Source organism: Ptiloglossa arizonensis, chromosome 5 (assembly GCF_051014685.1).
Source record: "Ptiloglossa arizonensis isolate GNS036 chromosome 5, iyPtiAriz1_principal, whole genome shotgun sequence".
In the NCBI taxonomy this organism is placed as follows: Eukaryota; Metazoa; Arthropoda; class Insecta; order Hymenoptera; family Colletidae; genus Ptiloglossa; species Ptiloglossa arizonensis.
This window is the reverse complement of record NC_135052.1, coordinates 7,015,293-7,035,587: the sequence shown is the minus strand read 5'-3', so window position 1 is coordinate 7,035,587 and position 20,295 is coordinate 7,015,293. Positions and strand designations below refer to the sequence as shown.

At 39.4% G+C, this 20,295-nt stretch overlaps 1 protein-coding gene across 2 annotated transcripts in view; it reads left to right on the top strand.

Annotated features, from left to right (window-relative positions):
• The window catches only part of Pgant9 (polypeptide N-acetylgalactosaminyltransferase 9), a 287,854-nt gene that overhangs the window by 115,405 nt on the left and 152,154 nt on the right, over positions 1 to 20,295 (top strand). For both annotated transcript variants that reach the window (XM_076311692.1, XM_076311693.1), the window contains exon 3: positions 1,770 to 1,815. The gene's annotated coding sequence lies outside the window, so the exon portion shown is untranslated. The remainder of the gene's footprint in view (positions 1 to 1,769; positions 1,816 to 20,295) is intronic.

The following is a 20,295-nucleotide window of genomic DNA, read 5'->3' as shown; positions in this document are numbered from 1 at the left end:
CGGTTGCAAAAATAGCCGCGTAACGCATGTTATTACCTAGTGTATGTAACAAGTAGAGAATCAGAATGGAATCTGAATCGGAGTAAAATGGAAATTTCGACTCTCAAACCGACACATACGCAGTTCAATCTGTAAAGTACACGTTACTTAATGCTTCGTACTAACGTACTAAGTGCTTTTTACCGCGAATTTATTTTACCAACGATATAACTCTCTTGTGAAAAATGAGAGGATGTTAAGAAAGAGTAACAAAGTAGTTACTTTTACGTTAGCGAAAGAAGCGAACACAATGACAAATGTGATTCGCACTTGGCGCCTCCACTTTGGAACTTTTATCGTTTGTTGTTCAGAAGAAAAAGGATGGAAATGAAAGCTCACCGTATCGCAAAATGGTACGATTTTCCAAAATCCTCTTTCCACGATCCTTGTACAAGTACAAAAGAACGAAGAGGTAGAGTTCGGTCCAATTAAAGCGACACAACAGGGGCAAATCTCAAGAAAGAAAGGTAGCCATGGAAATGGAAAGAAACAAAGTTCCAAGTCGAGGACTTCGTGCACGGGTAATAGCGTTTTGCGACAAAGGTGCAGACCCACGGAACAATGCAGGAAACGCGAATACCGGGACAAAACGATTCGTCCATGTAAGCAACAGAGGGGCCGGTAATACGAGCAAGTGGACGCTAAGAGGAAGGCCAAACATCGCGAAAATGGCTCAGGGAACGAAGATACTGTTAACCATAACGGTATCGGTAATTATGGATAAGTCGAATATAATTTGAAGCGATGATTTAAAAAGTACGAAATTCGTTTCGAGCACGCGAAAATGGGAACTTTCAACATCGTAGGTGTGGATACCAAACGTTTGGAAATTTGCCAGAGGATGAACAGAAACCAGCATCGATAATTGAGAAACAATTTGTTAGCAACAAAAAATGCATTATAAATTTTTTCCGCATACAGTGACTCAATTTTTTCTCAGCTATTGGAAATAGTCTCGTACAGCGGTTTATAAAGTATAAATTTCTTTTTTTCTCGATCGTTATCTTACTTAAACATCGCGAAATACATTTTCAAAGCGATTTCAACGATTCCAAGATTTTCACGATCACGTCCGATTAAAGTTTGCTTTTTTTTCCTGGTGACGAACGAATAGCATCGAGATTAGTAAAATCGTAAAGTACAGATTAGCGATCTCGTAGTGAAATTTGGAGATCCCGCGAGTGAAAATAAAAATGACGCAATTTTATCGCAAAGTTACAATATTTTATTTGGGAATTTTACGAAAAAAGAAATTACAAAATGTGTCTGCGCAACGTGTCCGATGGTCGCCCGAGATTACACGTACCACGCTTGCAAATGTAACATTCTGCGATATTACTACGTGTTCCGTATGCGGGTTGCACCAGCGGATATCCTATCTGTAGTTTATGAGCACTTAAATCTTAAGAATGAAATAGCACGTGACATTTTATGCTTCTATCGTGCAACGAGTGTGGATAGGAATATTTTATTTTCCAATCCAAGTAGCTTTTTCTCGCAACACCTATCTGTTACTTGTTAAAGTTACACGTTTCTATACTATGATTTATCGCGAGAATATTTTTAGGAATATATTCGCGTTTCGCTTGTACCGTTGTAAAATTGATATTTCACGAGTGTCGTTTCGCATTTGTGTTATTATACGCCCGATGGAATGCGATTTTAAATTATTTTCATATTTACCGCAGTGAGAAGCTCGTTGCAAACGAAACGATTGATTTTTGTTTCAGAAGCAACTGATACGACCGTCTTTCGTGTGAGCTTGAAAAACGTTAGGTAAGTGTTCGAAATACGAAAGAGTCGATCTTGTCGTTGAAACGGGCGAATGATTTTACATTTTTTAAATATCGCAAACAGTACGAATGGTGTTCCTTACTTCTTTTCTTTCTTCGGTCTAGGGAAAATGAGAAATATAAAAATTACGAACAAATTTTAAAATATTGCGCTCGTTTGGCTGGGTTTGTAAACAACGTAAACGTTAAGTTTCGTTCGCCATTAAACGTAAAATATTTTCAAAGATATTCACTTTTGAGTAGAAATAATTCTTCACTGACGTTGAAGCGACAACGTACTACGCTTTTCGTTTTAACAACGAACAGTATCAAAGAGATTTCAATAATGCAATACCGTAACGAAGCGTTTTCTTTCCTTTCTCAGAGAAAGGACCTATTAATTGTTGCTACGTCGTTGAAAGAGACGCAAAAAAAAAAACCGTGGCCTATATTTATTCGCATACTGCAGTTTTACTGCTTTTTTATTGCCATTTACTTTTAACGAATGTCCTCTTCGTATAAGTGCTCACATTTACTATTAAAAATGCACTTTTAAAGCATATAGTACCTTAAATATATTCATAGAGATATTCTGTCATTTTAAGCATAAGGTTTTGTTTCAAAGGGGCCCGTAAACGCCACATTAACGATAATGTCTTGAGCTAGTCAGGTATTAATTGCAGTGATTTATCACAAGCGATAAAAACATTGTCCATCTAACGGAACAATATAACAACGCAATGGAACGAGATACAAGATGCAGAATTTTCTTGCATTATATTTTCGCCTTTTGATACCAAAACACGTTCGATATTTAAATACTCTCTCTACAAATCGTTACTTTGATTTCACTGTTCGCGTTCCGAGCAAATAAAGTTACTACACAAACCGTGAAAAAAGTTCTACCCTCTTATTGAAAACTCTCCTGTATAACGTAAAGAGCGTTCGATCATTCGTCTAAACCAATCGCACAAATTTAATTAATCGCTGTTTAAATCATCCAAGTAATAATACGCGCGCGTACGAGGGATCGCGGGGTCAAGTCTCGGGCCAGGGAATGGCGGGTGGGAGTAACCCTTTTAAAAGACGCCATTCTCCTCGAAAATATGGATTGTCGGCGGCAAATTGTTCGTTAATTCGTACACTCGGGTCAGGGTTTAGCGTTTCAGCGTTGTGAGCGCGATAAAACCGCCTATTACGTACCCCGGGAAGCATGGGTCTGTTGAATGGGGAGAGGGGGTGGGTCGGCCCGGTCCATGATAACAAAACTCGTCTGGACGAGGGATATTAATGCTCGCGCGAAGACGGCTTTAATAAGTCCGCGGCGTAATGAAAACCATTCATATAAAAGTTTCCACCGCGAGGTGACGCTTTAATTGAACGCGGCCGCGAAGAGGTCTCAACGGCGCCACCACCACCACTACCACCACCACCACCACCACCACCACCATCGCTACCTTACCCCCTCCTCTCTACTTCTTTCTTATGCCGAGCTGTAACAAGATGTCAGAGATTACCCTGCTCCCTTTCTTCCTTTTCCCGCCACCGCCCGGTGAGACCCACCACTACGGGCTCTCCTTCGTTTCACCTCGCTTTTCCCCGTGGCGAATCCGACCATTACTTTTATGGCCCCCACTCTCTCGGCTCCACGGCACCCCCACCCCCTCCTTCGTGACTTTCATTAAAAATTTTCTGTTGGTCGAGCCGATGGAGCCGCTTCCTGGAACGTTTCAATTGATATCGAGCCTACCATTCAATCGGGAACAAAGCGGAGAGAGAATCGTGGTCGGGAGCAGCCTCATCGGCGAAATCGGGCCGACGGTTTTTCTTCCACTCCTGAGAGGGAGAGGGGGAGGGGGAGCAGAGGGCAGGGGACAGGGAGCGAGAGTAGAAGTATTAAAGGATCCGGGCTTTCAGATTGAAGGTGTAAATGCGGGTTTGATGGGAAATTTCTGATGGCCGGCCACCGACAATGAGACCCGTACTCGGCCAAAGTATACGCCTTCGTCGCTCGAAGGGAAATAGAGTCTGGCTACGAGTCCCGTTTGTTGGTTCGCGTATCGCGAACCTTAACCCCCACCATTCGAACGTGTGTGTTCGTTGGTTGCGCGCTCTCGTAGCGCGGGAATTCGATACTCGCCACTCGAGGGAAGTTTCTTTTCTTATCTCGGGGATTCGACGTGAAATTAAACAGTTCTCCGTGACGGGCAGGCGTGCGAGTTTCTACGGATCGATGAAAAAAGGCGCAGAATCGATTTATTTTACATCGTACGAGTTGCGATCAGCTTCGCGCAGGTACGCGGACTGTTCTCGCCGCGGGAGAATGGTCGATTAACGGGGATGGACAGTTGGGTAGGGGATGTTGAGATCGATCGGTCGAAAGTTGAAATTTTGTTTTTCGCCCAGAGAATCTTCTCGTATGAGAGCTTTCTCGAAGCTTCGATGGATTAGAAACTATTTTCGATACATCGTGTCTTGATCAAGTTACGAGAGGCGCCCCAACAACGAAGATTCTTATCCGATTTGATGTATTGTGTTATCGTACGATGTAACATTTATTTATGGATTTTTTCTCCAACGATCGAGAATTGTTTTTTTATCGATACGATACGATCGTCGAAAATTTGGTCAGTTTTACCCTAAGCTTCTCGAAGAGGAATACCCGTGGAATAAAGTTCCTTACGGGCAAATAAATTTTATTTATTTCGTATAAATGCGCACGATGGAAAATTTTCGAGTCGGGTGTAAGTGCAACGATATTTGCACCGTTGCAAACTGTCCGCGATGCGATACCAAACCGCCACAAATCGTCGCACGGACGTTTCAAGAAGCGAAGATTTCTCGCAGATTATTGGAGATCGTTTCGTCTTGCCTGCAGCTAGTTAATATTCACGTTGCATCGAGATAATACCTGACCGAAACTCGATAATTCGTCGCCACCGCTGGCCAACTCGAAAGTTTATGATCACGGTTCGGCCAATGTTGCGGCGTCTGTGTCGAAGATAATCTCGAAACGTACGTACCGCGTCGACCTTACCGTGTCTCTTCGCTGTCGTTTAAAATTCACGAGCACGATGAACAACGAAACAGGAATCCAGCCGTGACTTACGACAGCAGGTGTCCGTTTCAATTTACTTATCGCGTCGGACGACAGCCACCGCTCGCCGTGTTTAATCTCGTCGCGGTCAGACTTTGCGCGCGAAAAAAGGGAAGATAAAACGGCCGACCTTTTCGCAAATATGTCTACCTTTTGTACGCGGCGATCTTTTTATCGCCTCCCTTTCCACGACATTCTTATCGCGTTGTTTTTGTTTTCAGGTAAACTTCCCATTTCTTTATCAGCGTTTCACCCGATTCTTTCGCGCGCCCCCTTTTTTCCATAACCCTGTTCGCTATCTTCTTTTTCTCCGGTCTACCCTCCACCGATGTCATCCTCTTATTTGATCATTCTTTTTCCATTCGCTTTGATGCGTTTCCTTTGTTCCCTGAATTTTACGCGCTTGCATACCCGTTCCTTCCTCGTGTATTAATTAATCCCCTGGATTCTTTCGTTATTCTTTTTCCAACGAAATTTCTTCGCTTTCTCGCGTTCTCTTTTTCTTCTACTCGTTAATTAATTTCACGCGGTTTCTCCACAACTTTTGTTACGGCACTTTCTCTTGTTTGTCACCCACTACCCTCGGTAGTCAGCCCCGTTTTATTCGACGAACGATTCGCCATAGGGGCTAGCTGGATCATTAATTTTTCATCAGACGTCCCGAAACCTAGGGCCGGTAATTTTTAGAGCAGAACCGCGAAATAAACGAGGCGGTTCGCCCAATTTTTTCCTCGACCGCTGCATTCGCTCCCGTTTAATGAGCTCGATTTAATTACGTACTTTCGAGACGGTTCGAGTCGTCGAAGTTCGGTGCTTTAATTCTATCGCGGTGTCATCCAAGGCAGCTGCGCCATGCGCGTATCGACCTTGCGGTTCCGGTTACGCAAATGCTCGTTTGCGCTTAATTTTTATCGTCTAATTGCCCAATTTGAACGACGACGTGAGTAATATTTGCGCGAATGGGTGGCGTCTGGTCGTTGCAGACGAGTCACCGCGAGATGCGTTCGTTCGTATGAAAATTGACATTTTTAACTGCGCGATAAATTTTTCGCACGTATGTGTGTGTGTTTTTTTTCGACATGGAACGTTCGTTGCTCCGATGCTATAAGTGGAGAAAATATATAAAAAGGAGAAGAAAATTTCTTCGACGTTTTTTAATCGTACACGATTTCTCTACTAAACATTTTATTGTTGTCCGCCTTATTCATCGTTGTACGAACAAATTTCTTGGGACAAATTACGTTATTCGAAGTGGCGGATGTAACAATGGAATGAATTTTTTCTTAAGGTCTGTTTTTTATCGAAATTCAAGATAATCGGTATGTTTTTAAACGGTACGCTACATTTTTTTTATATTACTACAAATTACTTGCTCGTTCTTCGGTTCTATTCGAATTGTCAAAGAAAGCAGAATGCGTTATAAAATGCAGGAAACGGTTAACATTTAACAAAACAGTTAACTAAACGAAAGTTTTTTCATACAGTGAGAAATAAAGCAGGTATTTAGATGAGCCCAGTTAGCTGAGACACGCTGTACATTGTTGGCTTCGATGTAGATTATCTCCCAACAAAATAAATACGTACCTGGTGAGTGTACAAGAATGCGTTAAATAATTTCTGAAAATATAATAAGATATTAGCATCGAAAGAACCCAATCTTTTATCAACAGTAATTTAATCGAGCACGGAAAAGTTATTTATAAGAAGCAATTTTAATTCCACGTGTTTGATTCATTTTATCCGAATGACAGTCCCGCTGCTCTAGATAATCGGGGTCATCGAATGTGTCGTATGTTTTGGATAAATTTATCAGTTATTACGTAGGTGTACAAAATTAAATGAGAAGTGAGTATTACCTACCGTGTTTTGTCTTAATTAAATAAATTGGACGATCTTGTTTAAAATAAAAATAGTAACTCGTTCTCTAAAATGGTAATTTAATAATTCAGTTAAACTAGTTTAGGTTCGGTTATAGCTTACAATTTGTAAATTAGTGAATTACCGAAGTATAACGGTTATTATTTGTACAATAAGAAGATTATTGACTCGAGTAAAAGTCACGATCAAGTTTACACAAAGGTGTAATTGTAATGATAAATTTTAACCAATTCAGTTTTGCCCGCTCTCGTGTAATTATCAAATTTTACGATAATAAGTAGATCTAGCCGTGGAATGATTTTAGGAATTTCCAGGGTCTGTAAATTTCCACGATCGTTCCATTGGTAGTTGCCATTTCGATTTGCACAAGGTTGTTCAGTGACTCGGTAATCGTCTGCACTTTCACGCTTGCGGTGCATTCGTGTGTGCACTTCGGTAGTCCCCAATCAGTCGTGTGTTTCACTGTTGTTTCGCGTGATATGTACACGATACGCCCACCATAGCGTGTTAGTGTTTACCAACGGCGTGTGTTATTCCCTGTGGGACATTGGGTCACTTGCGTATCTTTGTGCGATGTGTTCGGAATTAATAAAATATCGGATTGTACAGTTTCTCCGTCAAATTGGTATTTTCGATCGAATGGATTGATCGAAAGCGCGGGAATGTCATTCCAGCCGGTTATACCTCGGAATAGTAATTAATATTGTAATCTTCTTTTATAATTTACACTCGTCAAAGACAATTGTTTTCATTAAATTTACTTTGTACCGAATGTTTGTCGATTGAAAAGTCTAACAGAAATGTTCCTTTTGAAATGCAATATTTGCCCGTTGCGAAAGAAAAAAGAAGAAAACCAATGGCGTAGAGTTTTAATTTTAATCAAGTTTCCGTTTAATATCGTTTAAAATTCTTTACAATGTCTATAAAATCACCGATTCGTGCAATCTCGGGCTGTTCTACAATGTATACACGTTGTTACTCTGCATTGAGAAAATATGATTCTTGATTAGGCAACAACGTTTAATACACTTGTCAAGATTCTTCGAGTTAATTTGGTACAACTCGCTTTTCTGAATTTCAAAGTCGTTTTTCGTAAAATTGAAGTGCACCGAGAACTGTCCAAAAATCATGGATTTATGCTGCACGAATTCAAGCTTCGCTGCGTCGAAAGCGGAAACCGATAGAATTTTATTTTAATAAAAGATGACGAGTAAAATCAACGTATAGAGATTTATTCGCGACATTTATTCGATTGAATAATTATATTTTCATTCGTTCGTTATCAAATATTTTATCCTGTAATTCAAATGTCGATTTTTATTCAACGAGTAATGAATAAAAGGTTGTTCGTTTTTCGAACAAAACTTGTATCTAGAAACAAATTTTACTCATCTCCGGTTAAAAGCATACCGAAACATTATTTAGGACATTCTGAACGTCCAATTTTGGGAATGCAATTGGAATCCGTGCATGCGGACCTCGATTTGATGGGGTTGCAGTCAGTTGCTACGTATCGTCGAGTCGAGCATAGACACGTAGGTGAATTACTTAGCTCGTTATTAGTAATTAAAGGCTATAAATAGTGATTATCAGTGATTCAGTTGTGTACCATAAATTCTGATAACCCGTTCGCGCAGACCTCGGCTTGATGCAGTTGGGGTCAGTTGGTGTGTGGCATCGAGTCGAGCACATGCTTGCGAATAAATTACTTTGTTCGTTATGGTCGATTAAAGGCTAGTAACACCGCAAGTCAACGATTCAACCGTCCAATACCGATTCATTTCGATAAGAACAAAATTTACATCACGAAGTGTTATACTTCACGTTCAACGTATATACGTATTTCAAATGCAACGTCTTCGTTTGCAATTTTTTGGTGCACCTTGCACCCTTTCGAGAACATATACACGAGAATGGTTCGTAATAATTATTCCTCGGTTGCAACTACCGCCCGTATTTCGATAATAAAAAAGTTTAGTACAAAAAGGTACGAGGTTGTCGCGCGGTTGCGTTCTCGTAGCTAAAGAGGATAGTCGCTACAAACAAAGGAATTGTTGCGAAAAAAATACCGAAAATGACGAGAGAGACACTCGGCACGCGAAATTAAACGTATAATCTACACGTGTGCCGTTTGGTTTCATTATGGGCAAACGGTTAATTAAATTCTCGGCGCGCGTTTCGTTATGAGCGTTAGGCAATAATTCTAACACCTCTCAGATTCGCGATAGGGCACTTTACGGGCGCGTAAATACGCGAGAATTATTTGACGAAGAAGAAACTTTTCGCGACAAGAGAGAAATTATGGCGCGATATTAACTTACAAATTATTCAATCGATACAAATACGGTTTTCGAAATATTTTTCTCGCGATATCTCGCACGTTGTACGTTTCAACTTATGTTCATTCTCGTGAGCAACTCGTAATCGTGGATAAGAAATAATCTTTATCAGTTTATCTCGATACACAAACATAGGAAGTTAATTTGTCCGCAATGAAAGATCCTTAACTTATCGTTCCAACTACGGTCCAATTTGATATTACGAACGGAAATCGACCACTTGTTTCAATATTTACTTATAATCGCAGTTTTAAATCGTGTTACTTTTATTTTCACAATTTAACCTTAATTACATTTTATCTCTTCTCCCACTCTATAATACATAATAGTTTGCGCAATAGGTTTTATCGTTCGATAAGAAACGGAACTATTAGGTTCGTCGTTCTATTTTTCGAAAGATGGTACTTCGAAAGATGTTTGATGAATATGTGTGAAGTTTCATGTAGATCTGTCGATTCATTTGTATATTTACAGTTGTTCAAAGTTGTCATAGTATTTTTTTACAATGGAAAAACGACAAAACTTATTAAACAACCTAGTATACGCATATTTCTCTCGTTCCGACTCTCTTCACCCATACCGTGTACAAAACACCTAGACCATACCACAGTACAATCGTTGTCGTAACTAAAACTTCAAACTAAAATCGCTCACACAATAAGTCCATACATACTCGCCGCACTCATTCTTGCATACAAACATTATTATCACTTTTACATCTAAATGTATCACGTTCTATCCTAACAAGTATCACACTTTGAAATCGTATCGTTCGTGACAAAAAAAATATCAATTTATTCTCTACTTACGAACAAAATTGAGTTGACCGAGTTAGATGGTCCATCCTGTAACTCTCGTTTATCCGCGCAGACTTACGAGCACTTCTCTTCATTTTTAAGACGAGGGAAGATACTTCTGATATATTGTCAGGAATGTGAAACCGCCGTTGGGTTAGGTTCAACTATAGCGGAACAATCCAATGAAAAAGAAAACAACGTGTTCAATTCGGTCAAAGGGACTTGGCGCTGCCATAAGAATTGTTTTTCTTTTCTTCTCCTAGATTCGGTGTAAATTAAAAAAAGAAGTAAGCACTAAAGCAGAATCGGGAAATGCCACGGACACGTCTCCGTATTTCACCGGTAATTCGCGTAACCGATCGCGAGCAAAAACGCGAGAATACCTGTTGAAAGCCTTCCGTCTTTCAAGTTCGCAAAGACTTGGCGCGCGTTGAAAGACTTCCGTACCATCCGCAGGGAAGTTTTGGATCAGGAGCCGACGGCGATGTTCGGAAAGTTCAGAGGTGCCGTGGAACTACCGAAAACGAGCCAAGGCTTCGATTACGTTGGCTCGATTCCGGGACTCGATTGATTTTCGATAAGCCTCGCGAACAATTTCTGGATTCCACGGACTCTCCGATTACTCATCCGTGGCTATGAGTATATTTCCCTAAAATTTTATTACACTCGTGCGCGTCTATTTTCTCCAATACGTGTAACTGGAGTGGATACAATTGGATGTAAACAAAAATTTGTAGTTACATCGATATCGAATTTGGAATTTTCGGTATCGAATTCTAATACAGAGAAGAATAACATTCTCGTCATTTTTCATAGTTCTTCGGGAAACTGTACCACATTGTGCGATCCATCCTGTAGAATTTACTTTTTATTCCTAATAGTATTTAATTATAGTGTATTACATGGGGGAATGTGATATAATAACGTTATCGCCGAAGATCTTCTAATAACGATAAACTTTTTAATTTCCGATAGTTTCCATCGCAATTACTGGTTCCTGTAATTCATACGCTGCAGTAATTATGGGAAGCGATTTAAAATTAAAGAAAATTACGGATATTACGCACTCGCTTCGAGCTACTTTCCTATCACTATTATAGTCACTTGTAAAGTGTGTTATCTAAACAGTGGATCGATTCTTCGTAAATGGTGCACGGCTCCCGGAAGGACCATGATTCTTCTCACATAAAACATCATTACCGCACTGAGGAAAATTCTCCGACCCATTCAGAGGCGGTTACCATTGACAGCTGCATTATTCGTTCCCAGCTGGTCATATTTCTTGGACCGATATGCAACTATACAGAAGAGAACCTAGCCAATCGTAGTTCTCACGGTTAATAATTCGACACGAATCGATTATCCACAATTTTGCACGAGTTTCGAAACAGTGGCAGTAAATAGTTACTCCGATCGGAGTGAAATATTTGGTAGATCACTGTAGATCGGTTAGTTTGACACTAATTGAAAGGAAGAATACGTTTGAATGTACACTTGGTCGAATATAAATACATTGCTCTACGTTAGCGTTGGGTCAGCTTGTCGATAAAACCACGAATGAATAAATCAACGTAAAATATTACTAGCGAATAGGGGAATTAAAATTTTCATTTTAAAACAATTTAATATCTTTCCGTTTATGAATCTATAAATCAGCAACAGACCAAAGATACATTAGATCAATTTTCAGGAAGGCGGTTACTTGGATGAATTTGTATTAGCGATTTCAACTTCCATTTCTAGGAAGATTTCGTTACGAATGTCGCCTATCAGAAAGAGGCCTTCGAAACAATAATATACTAGAAAATAATGCTCGTATAATGTTTGTGCGAAGTTACATTCAATTAAGACAAATTTCCAAGCATTTTTTTAAAACTTTAGAATAACCCGACCAACGAACTTTACAAAATTTTATTGTTTCAGATTAAACATTAATTAATCTTTTTTTTTTGTATCTACACTGACGAGTTACGTTAAATCTAAAAAAGAAAAAAAAAAAAAAATACGACGAATTTCAAATGGAACGCTCGACAAAGTTGTATTCGTCAGTCGAGCATTGTTGTTAACAATTTGTTTGCCATTCGATATCGCCGGTGACAGTGCAGATATCGTGGTTACACATATATTCGCCTGTAACTTCACCGTGAGAGATGCGATTCGTCCAACAACTGTTCGTCCTCGTAGCTCGTTAAAACTTTACGATACACTCCTCTTGTTGTTTAGTTATTTAGTCGTTTTGTAGTTATCGACTTTACTACCAGGAGTTTTTTAACTACTGTAAAAAGAGCAGCACGACACACGTGTAATTAGCTCTTCGTTTTCCTTGACTTCCTAACCTTCTTACAATCGATGTGGGCTAGGACCCTGTTTTCAAGAGACCGTTGTGTGGAAGAACTTGGAAATAAAACATTAAAAAAAAACAAAAAAAAACGGTAGTCGTGGGAGATTTCGGGCAAAACGTCTCTGACTTTGTAAAATTCTGAAAAAAATAGGATCGAATTTTTGAATCCGTGTACGCACTCAGTTAGTGTACAGTCACTACAAAGAATACTCAAAATCGTAAGAAAATAAGGAACGAATTTAATTATTTCTTTACTGCTCGACATTGTTGACAAAATGCCCGATATGCAAAAGCTTCGAACGTTGTCCGTCAATTACAGAAATGTTTCTTAATATTTTACGTATCGAACAAGACTTTTTCTACCGATGAGAAAACAATCTGAAAGTACGTAGCGTTTAAATTTGATCGAACAGTCGTTCGATCGTTCTCTGGAACGTCTTTATCGTGCAATTTCTAAATATTCGACCAGAGCGTATCATCGTAAGTATGATCGATGAATATACAAAAGCACTGCAGTGAAGTATGATTTTGATCTTCTCGCTCGACGCGCGAACACAGTAGATCGTTCCGTAAATATATATATATATATGTAGGATGCTAGGGAATGGTTTGTGCGTCTGTGAGGGAAACCATGAGGGCGAGCGAAGATATAAGTGATCCTTTGGGGGGATCGTAACGGCCCGAGATGCGACAATAAGTCGGAACGATGGATCAGACGGGTTTTCCGTAACGCTGACATAATGCAGAACGACCGAATGCGACAATGTGTGGGAATGAAACGAAATGCGTGTGGTCCGTAGAAAATGTCAAGTGTTTGGGATAGACGAGAGCGAGTGACGCGTTCCGCTTTCCAAAGCGTGAAAGAAGATCGTTTGAACTGAACTGCGGGGTGTCCGAACTGAGCTGCGAAAGACGAGCAATCGAAATGGCGCCGAACTGAGGAATTTTAAACAAACGTGACCAGATGCACGAAGTGAGGAAGATCAAGAATTAGAGTAAAAGGGAACGAACGCGTGCAAGGATATAGGGTGCGAGAGAAACGTGTTTTGGGTCACTTGTTGAAAATTAGGCAAAGCGTGTCACTTTTAACCAGTAATAATTCCTACGTATATTTCTCAACGTTTCTCTTCGAGTGAAAATAAAATACAATATTCGTTCATCTCGATAACCCATACTCAAGGTTCACGCCACGGGCCATGGTTTCGATTCCAATCTTCACCGGTTTGAGAACCCTCGCTCTAAATCATTCCTCGGCAAACATCAGATCGGGGGAACCTGACTTCCTTAAATGCTCAGCTGTGATATCAACCATGGTCCAGAGGAGCCGGGGGACAATTACTACTATAATGAAATAACGGAAAGGGAAAATAAAGGAATTTGAAGACGGTCGTTCGAACGTGGTTCCTTTTTAGGTTTCCTCGCCGCTTGGTCCGACTCGCTTCGAAACGAAGTGAGAAGTTTCCTCACGACGTCGCATCCTGCATCGAATCTCACTGCGGATGGATCGTCTTTTCGAAAACTATCCGACGAATTTGAAGTTCCGTTCGGTGAAATCCCGACGACTTGAAAAACCAGGGACGAATCTTGGTTCAGGTCTCCTCTCTGTGCACCCCATCGTCGGGCGCTACGCGGAAATGGAAAAGCTCCGTTAACTGCACCTCTTCGGCGGGGCTGGTATCTCGTGTTTATTCGAAAAGTTTTCAAACTTTATGCAAATCCGCCGCGGCGACGACGGTTGCTGCGCTTCGTTACCGGGAATCGTCGAGTATTTCCGGCTCTCTTTCTCTCGAGGGTACACTTGCAATCTCCATTGTTTCGCGAAGGAAACAGAGGCCAGGGAGCCGGGAACGTGTCGGAACTTCTTCGGCATACTTTCGTCCGGATTAATTAATTGCCTCTTCCATTTTACCTTTTCCATACCCCCGTCCGGAGGACCCTCTTAACTCCAACGCGGGGAGCAGGCTGTTCGACGAAGGTGGGACTGAAACCGCGAAAAAAGAAACAAATGGAAAGAAGAAAAAATAACGGGAAGGGAAAAAAGTGAATCGGCGCTGACCGTGTTCGGTTTGGGTATTTTTTTTTTTCAACCCTTTCTCCTCTTAAGCCCCGATATTCGGAACGATCGCGTTTTACATTCGCGTAATAACGTCTTATCGAGGTAACCCGTGATTAACGTGGCCCGGGGAAACTTTAATTGACTTCGAACGAAAGTATCGCGGCAGATCGATTTCGATTATTAACGATGGGGCAATTATGTGGAAAATTGAATCGTATCGCGCCCGGGGTATAATCACGTGGTTATGAATTGTTCGTAGCTGGGGGAATTTATTTCAATTTTTTTTTTTTTAAGAGTTACCATTCACGCGAGAATCGGGCGACGCTGGTTTTTCCAACGAAATTTCAAAAACTGGGACCTTTGCGCTATTTTTTACGCTGAATTTAACGATGATGGAAAAGGTATAACGAGGGCAATTTTTCCAGCAGTTTCGAAGCAAAATAATCGAATCGTAAAATCGGTACTGTTATTCGTTCGATATTCTTTAAAAAATATGGACAAGTGTAAAGTAAGTGGAACTTGGACAAAAACTGTCCGGATACGAAGAAAGAGAATCGATAAAGTTTTAACGGGCTTGATGAATAATACGAAGCGTTGATAAATAATACACATTTTTGGTTTTATGCTTCGATATCTAACCAACCTCCTATTTCATTTTTACAAGTCTTTTTTTTTTTATTCCTTGCCTGTTCGATACTCTATATTCCAACCGGACAGTGTAGATTAGTAATTACTCTTTATTTATTAATGAATGTTCCAGAGATGGATGTCGATTCGTCGTTTATTTTTGTCATGGAACGTGTTAGTTGTTAATTTGCGGCGTTGAAAATTATTACGCGACGCAATTTCAGAATACGATAATGTATCGAACTGATCTGTAAGGGAATCCGTGTCAATTTGTTCCAACAAATAATAAATATCTCGGTACTGTAAAAAATTTTAATTTCATTTTAACGTTTAATCACTATTATTTAACGATAAAAATTTATCTCCGTCGAGTGCAGGAAATTCGTATTGACATCATCCGTTACAATTACGTTGTTACGAGTTGAATTCATTTTCTGCATATGCAAATATTGGATGATCGTGTACATTTGTAAGGAATATTCGCGTTATTTTCGGTTGCAAAGAAAACATTTTTCCACAAGAAGAAACGTTCAAAGGTACTGTCCTCCGTTATCCTTTTTGTTTCATTTCATAAATAGCTTTTACAGTCTGCCTGGCATATGCAGCGACAGACTATTGCGCAAAGTGCAGTCTATAGAGTAGCACAATGTAACCAGCGAGGTGTAACTCTTAGCGAGACGAATATTGCTCGTTCAATCTGTTTCCTTTTCGCAATTTTTGCTTCCTTTAGCCACGGCGCGCGCCACTATCCTTTAGGATTAAAAATAGGTCCTTTGCGTCTGGACAACGTAATTCAATACAGTGAATCGTAGGCACGAACGAACAAACTCTTCGAGGTATTATTAATAAATACGATGACTCAACTTATTCGCGATTATGATCAATGTATGATACTACTCTGGGCCACACGTTCGGTAGAAACGTGTTACTGGATTTTAATGTAGTGTATTAAATATAAAACATTCACAAATGGTATAAGTATAAATACAGCCACTATACTTGTACTTAATTACGCTGTAAATGTCGCCTTCGCTTCTTAAAAATATTTTTCTAAAAATTATATACAGAATTTTAAACAAATTTTTCAATCACGATATCAATAACAATAATAATTTATACTGCTCCGTGGTAATATATTCATTGATAGATTTAAATATGAAAGAATAATTAAACGATATCTAGAAAATGTCTGTATCGAGGGTGCAGCTTCGAAACGAAAATGATGAATTTTAGAAAAATAACTTCAATTATTGGACGAAGTCCACGGAATCCCATTATAAAAAGAATCGAACCGTAAATTCCATCGCAGGATTAAAATGATGCCTCGTAATATCCAATTATTTGGAGTAGCGAAAAATGTATTTTTAACGATCATTTGCTAATTTTATTTAGGAATCTTCCTGGACACGTTTCACGGTCGAAAAGCTTTCCCACTTCTACAGCATCGATCAAAAGTTCAAGACACTCTACGTGTTCATATTTTGCAAACTGCGAGATGGATCGTAAATCGTTCGATCACTCGTTAATTTCGATCTACTCGGAGAGGGAATATTCGTTTCGAGAAATTACACAAGATATTAACACAATTGACTATTCGTCGACAATTGATCGAAGCTGATTAAGGATTTGACGACGTGCAAAGAACATTCACGAAGAACATTACAGAGAAACATTTTTTTTTACCGTAGATAAACATTCTCTTTTTCGATTAGCTCCAAAGGTTTTATTTATATGCTTGGAATAACAAAGCGACTATCTCCATTCGCTTAAACTTGCAAACGTCGCTCAACATGCGCGGAAGTCCCTTATCCATCTTCTTTACCCACCTAATCCTGGCCAAAGCGACGAGCGATTCACGACTAACAGTCTTTCACACGCGAAGTTATCTCTTGTGCAACTCGACGCGAAATATTTTCAACGTCTCTTTTAAAAATTCTTTCGAAACGAAACGACGAAATTCGATTTCCAATTACGCGCCACCGAACGAAGAATTCATTTTCTTATCGCTTGCAGAAACATTCTTATTCGCGAAGAAACATTGCTCGACCATCCGTACGATTTATAAACGTAAAATGGGAAAATGTTGAACGACAAACTGAAAATATTGTATAAAATTTAGTATACACACACATGTCACATAATTCCCCTCTCTTTTATCACGATGTTTATAACAACGAAGAAACAATTTTCCAAATCACCGGGAAACCTATTAAGAAAATTGATCGGTACCGTTTATGTGTATCTATTCCCAATGTTCATCCAATTTCTTGATTTTCTGCCCGCTGTATAAACGAGAACAATAGATATTAAACACACTATGCTCAAACGAACAAATGCAAAGATCTGTTACACTTGATACGTAACGAAACAATAGACTGTGTAAAAAAATAACTGCGCGATTTATTTCACTATTACGAAAGAAAGAAATAAAAGTAAGTATAATAATAATAATATTGTTCGAGATATATTATTGTGTTTACTGTTTCGTCTCCGCCAACGTAGTCGGAACAATACGCGTTTCAGTAACGGGAGAACCACTGTGGAATAAAATTTCTTCTCGACCCTAAAGTCAAAATTCCAAGAATGGAAGGAATTCAAGGAGCAGTTTAGAAACATCGTTAAATTACGAGTTTATTTCGTTCTACCGGGTTTATGATAATTCGCGCAGGGAAAATTCTTCCGTGTTATCACGAATTCGATTGCAGTATCTTGGATATTTTACGGTATCGATGCCTCGAGAACGTTGCTTCGGATATATTCTGTTTGCTCTCGTGGATGCTTGCGCATAGAACATGGAATCGGATATTCTCAGAGTTTTTCCTCGTCGACATAAGCCACATAAAACCGATGAGACTTTTGTTTGCACGAGGTCGTCCGTGTATCGATGCTGGGTAGCAACGTTCCAACGTGTGCCTTAGCTTGTCCACGGAAACGAAAGCAGGTTGTCAGCGATAAGAGTTTCTTTCCATAATTTTTCGATAAAAATTCTGCAGAAGTATTCTACCACTTCCGCAACGAATAACGATTAGAAGAGACCCACGAATTGACATTAAATTTTCACTACGTTAAATTTCATCGTTGCACAATATTTGTGGACAATTGGTGAACAAGAGTTATCGATGTATCCGAAGAGTTTGCTATTGAAGTAGAATCGATCGAAATTGATCACCGTTGCGTATAAAAATCGTTGCAACAGTGTAGAGTGCTTAGTCTCCGAGTGATAATACGTGTATATTTTTAATAAGTAGAAGGTAGCAAAATCTGGTACAGAACGGTTCTAATGTAACGTAAAATTATATCGGATATTGGCAAATCGAACTTACAACTATTGGCAAAAATTTCTTTTCACGAATATAAATACGAATGAAAAAGTATTCGGATGAATATGAATTTCTTTAAAAAAAAAGAGGTATTACCTAGAACGTAAAAACATTTCAAAAGAATTGATACAATTAATGGTCCGTTCGATGAAATTTGCACTCACCGTGTTTTTAATTTCTAAAATACTCGTCACTCGGTGTAATTACTTGTTTCATTCGTACGATTCGAGCGTAAGATTTTTTCGCTCACCGATCCTGAACAAACGATTTTCGAACGATAAAATTACACTTCGATCGGTCGAAGGGAATAAAATACGAAGCGTGGCGCTGTCTCGTCGCAGGTAGTTAGACTTTTCGATTAATTAATGTACGTTGCGGGAAAGTTCTCGGGGAGCGAATTAACGCGCGCGGTTATTAATTAATGTGACACCGTGCATCGTTAATGCCCGGGCGTGATAAAAATTTCGCCACTGTAAATTATCGGAAAATTACAAGCTCGCGTGAACGTCCACCGTGCTCTCGTCGCGCTTCATCGTCGGGTACCTCGTCGTTCGTCAACGTTCGCACACGGTGTTAAATATTTACGACGCATGATGAAACGATAGAAACTTTGTTGCCGCACCGCCGCGAACAGATCGTGGATCATTCGTGCGATTAGAAGCTCGCAGGGAGAGTTTGAAATTTACGACACACTTCCCGTCAAGGACAATGCTAGAAGAAATTGCGATTTTACACGAAAGATTCGTCCACCGTCGTGCAACTCCTCCTAGACGCAACTTAAATTCATTTAACGCGTTCTCCTGTTTACCTTTTTATTTACGTCGCGCGATACCATTGAGAGATTCGCATATCGCATCGAAGAACGACGTGGAAGAGTATTCAAAGTATTCAAAGAAATGTCACGAAGACGAACACTCAAACCGATCAAGGATCCAACGATCGTTCTTTTCTTTTCTTTTATTTTTTCAAACGATTGTAGATTTATTTATCACTATTTATTGATGTGAATATACACAGTTCAAATTTCAAGTCGATCGGATAAGTAACTTCTGAGAAAAGTTACCCGATTTGAAAATATCTGCTTCGAGGACGATTTTGAAATTTAGAAAAACGTTATGTCCTCGTTGTTATTTCGAATTTCCTTATAATCGTTCAACCTTGCGACGAATTTTTCTTTCAATGGAAAATGGCCAATCCAGACGTAAACCAAATCTCTGACTAATTTTTGTCTCGCGTTCCCGTCATTTTGTTTGCTATTGAAACGAGTTTTAAAAAATTGAATTCACTGTACAAAAAGTCGATCGTTTTAACGGGATATTCTTTTTTAGCGTACGAATATGATCAATAAAGTGTACACGAGTGAATATTTAGCGAGGGCTGGAACGGGACAGTTATTATCGTAACAAAGGAATTATGTGTCACCAGTAACGCGCAATAGTGTGTTCATTTGTACTTAAAATATTAAATTTTAAATAATACAAAAGAGAAAGTTGACGTTCTAATTAACGATTCGGAAAATAAATTCAATGTTGGTATGGAAAATCGAGTGGAAATGAACAGTCTTCCCGCAAATCGGACTTATCAACGAACTGGTCTTCAAAGGACACGAAATAGTTCTCTCGCTACTCAGGAGAGATCAAGTTCCCATGACACGTATTAGAATAGGTCACTTCACATCTCCCACTCCACTGTCGAAGGACTCTGTTTCATTGTGCAACGAATGCAACGTACCGATCACCCGATCTCGATCTACTCGAAGTATAACGCGCTTTGTCGCAAATTTAGACAATTTTTCTAGAAGACAAAATCGAAGGAAACAAAGTACACGATCCTCTCCGATTCGTCCAAGAAACTAAAATAATAAACAAAACACGACACAATAAACATGATAAAACATCTATACACTAGGAGTTCGAATTAATTCTCAATTAAATTAAATCAACTGCTCTACTTATTTAAACTACGCTAACTTTAAAACGGTCGTAAGTTCAATGATCTTCCAGAAAGAACACATTAAATACTATGTTTT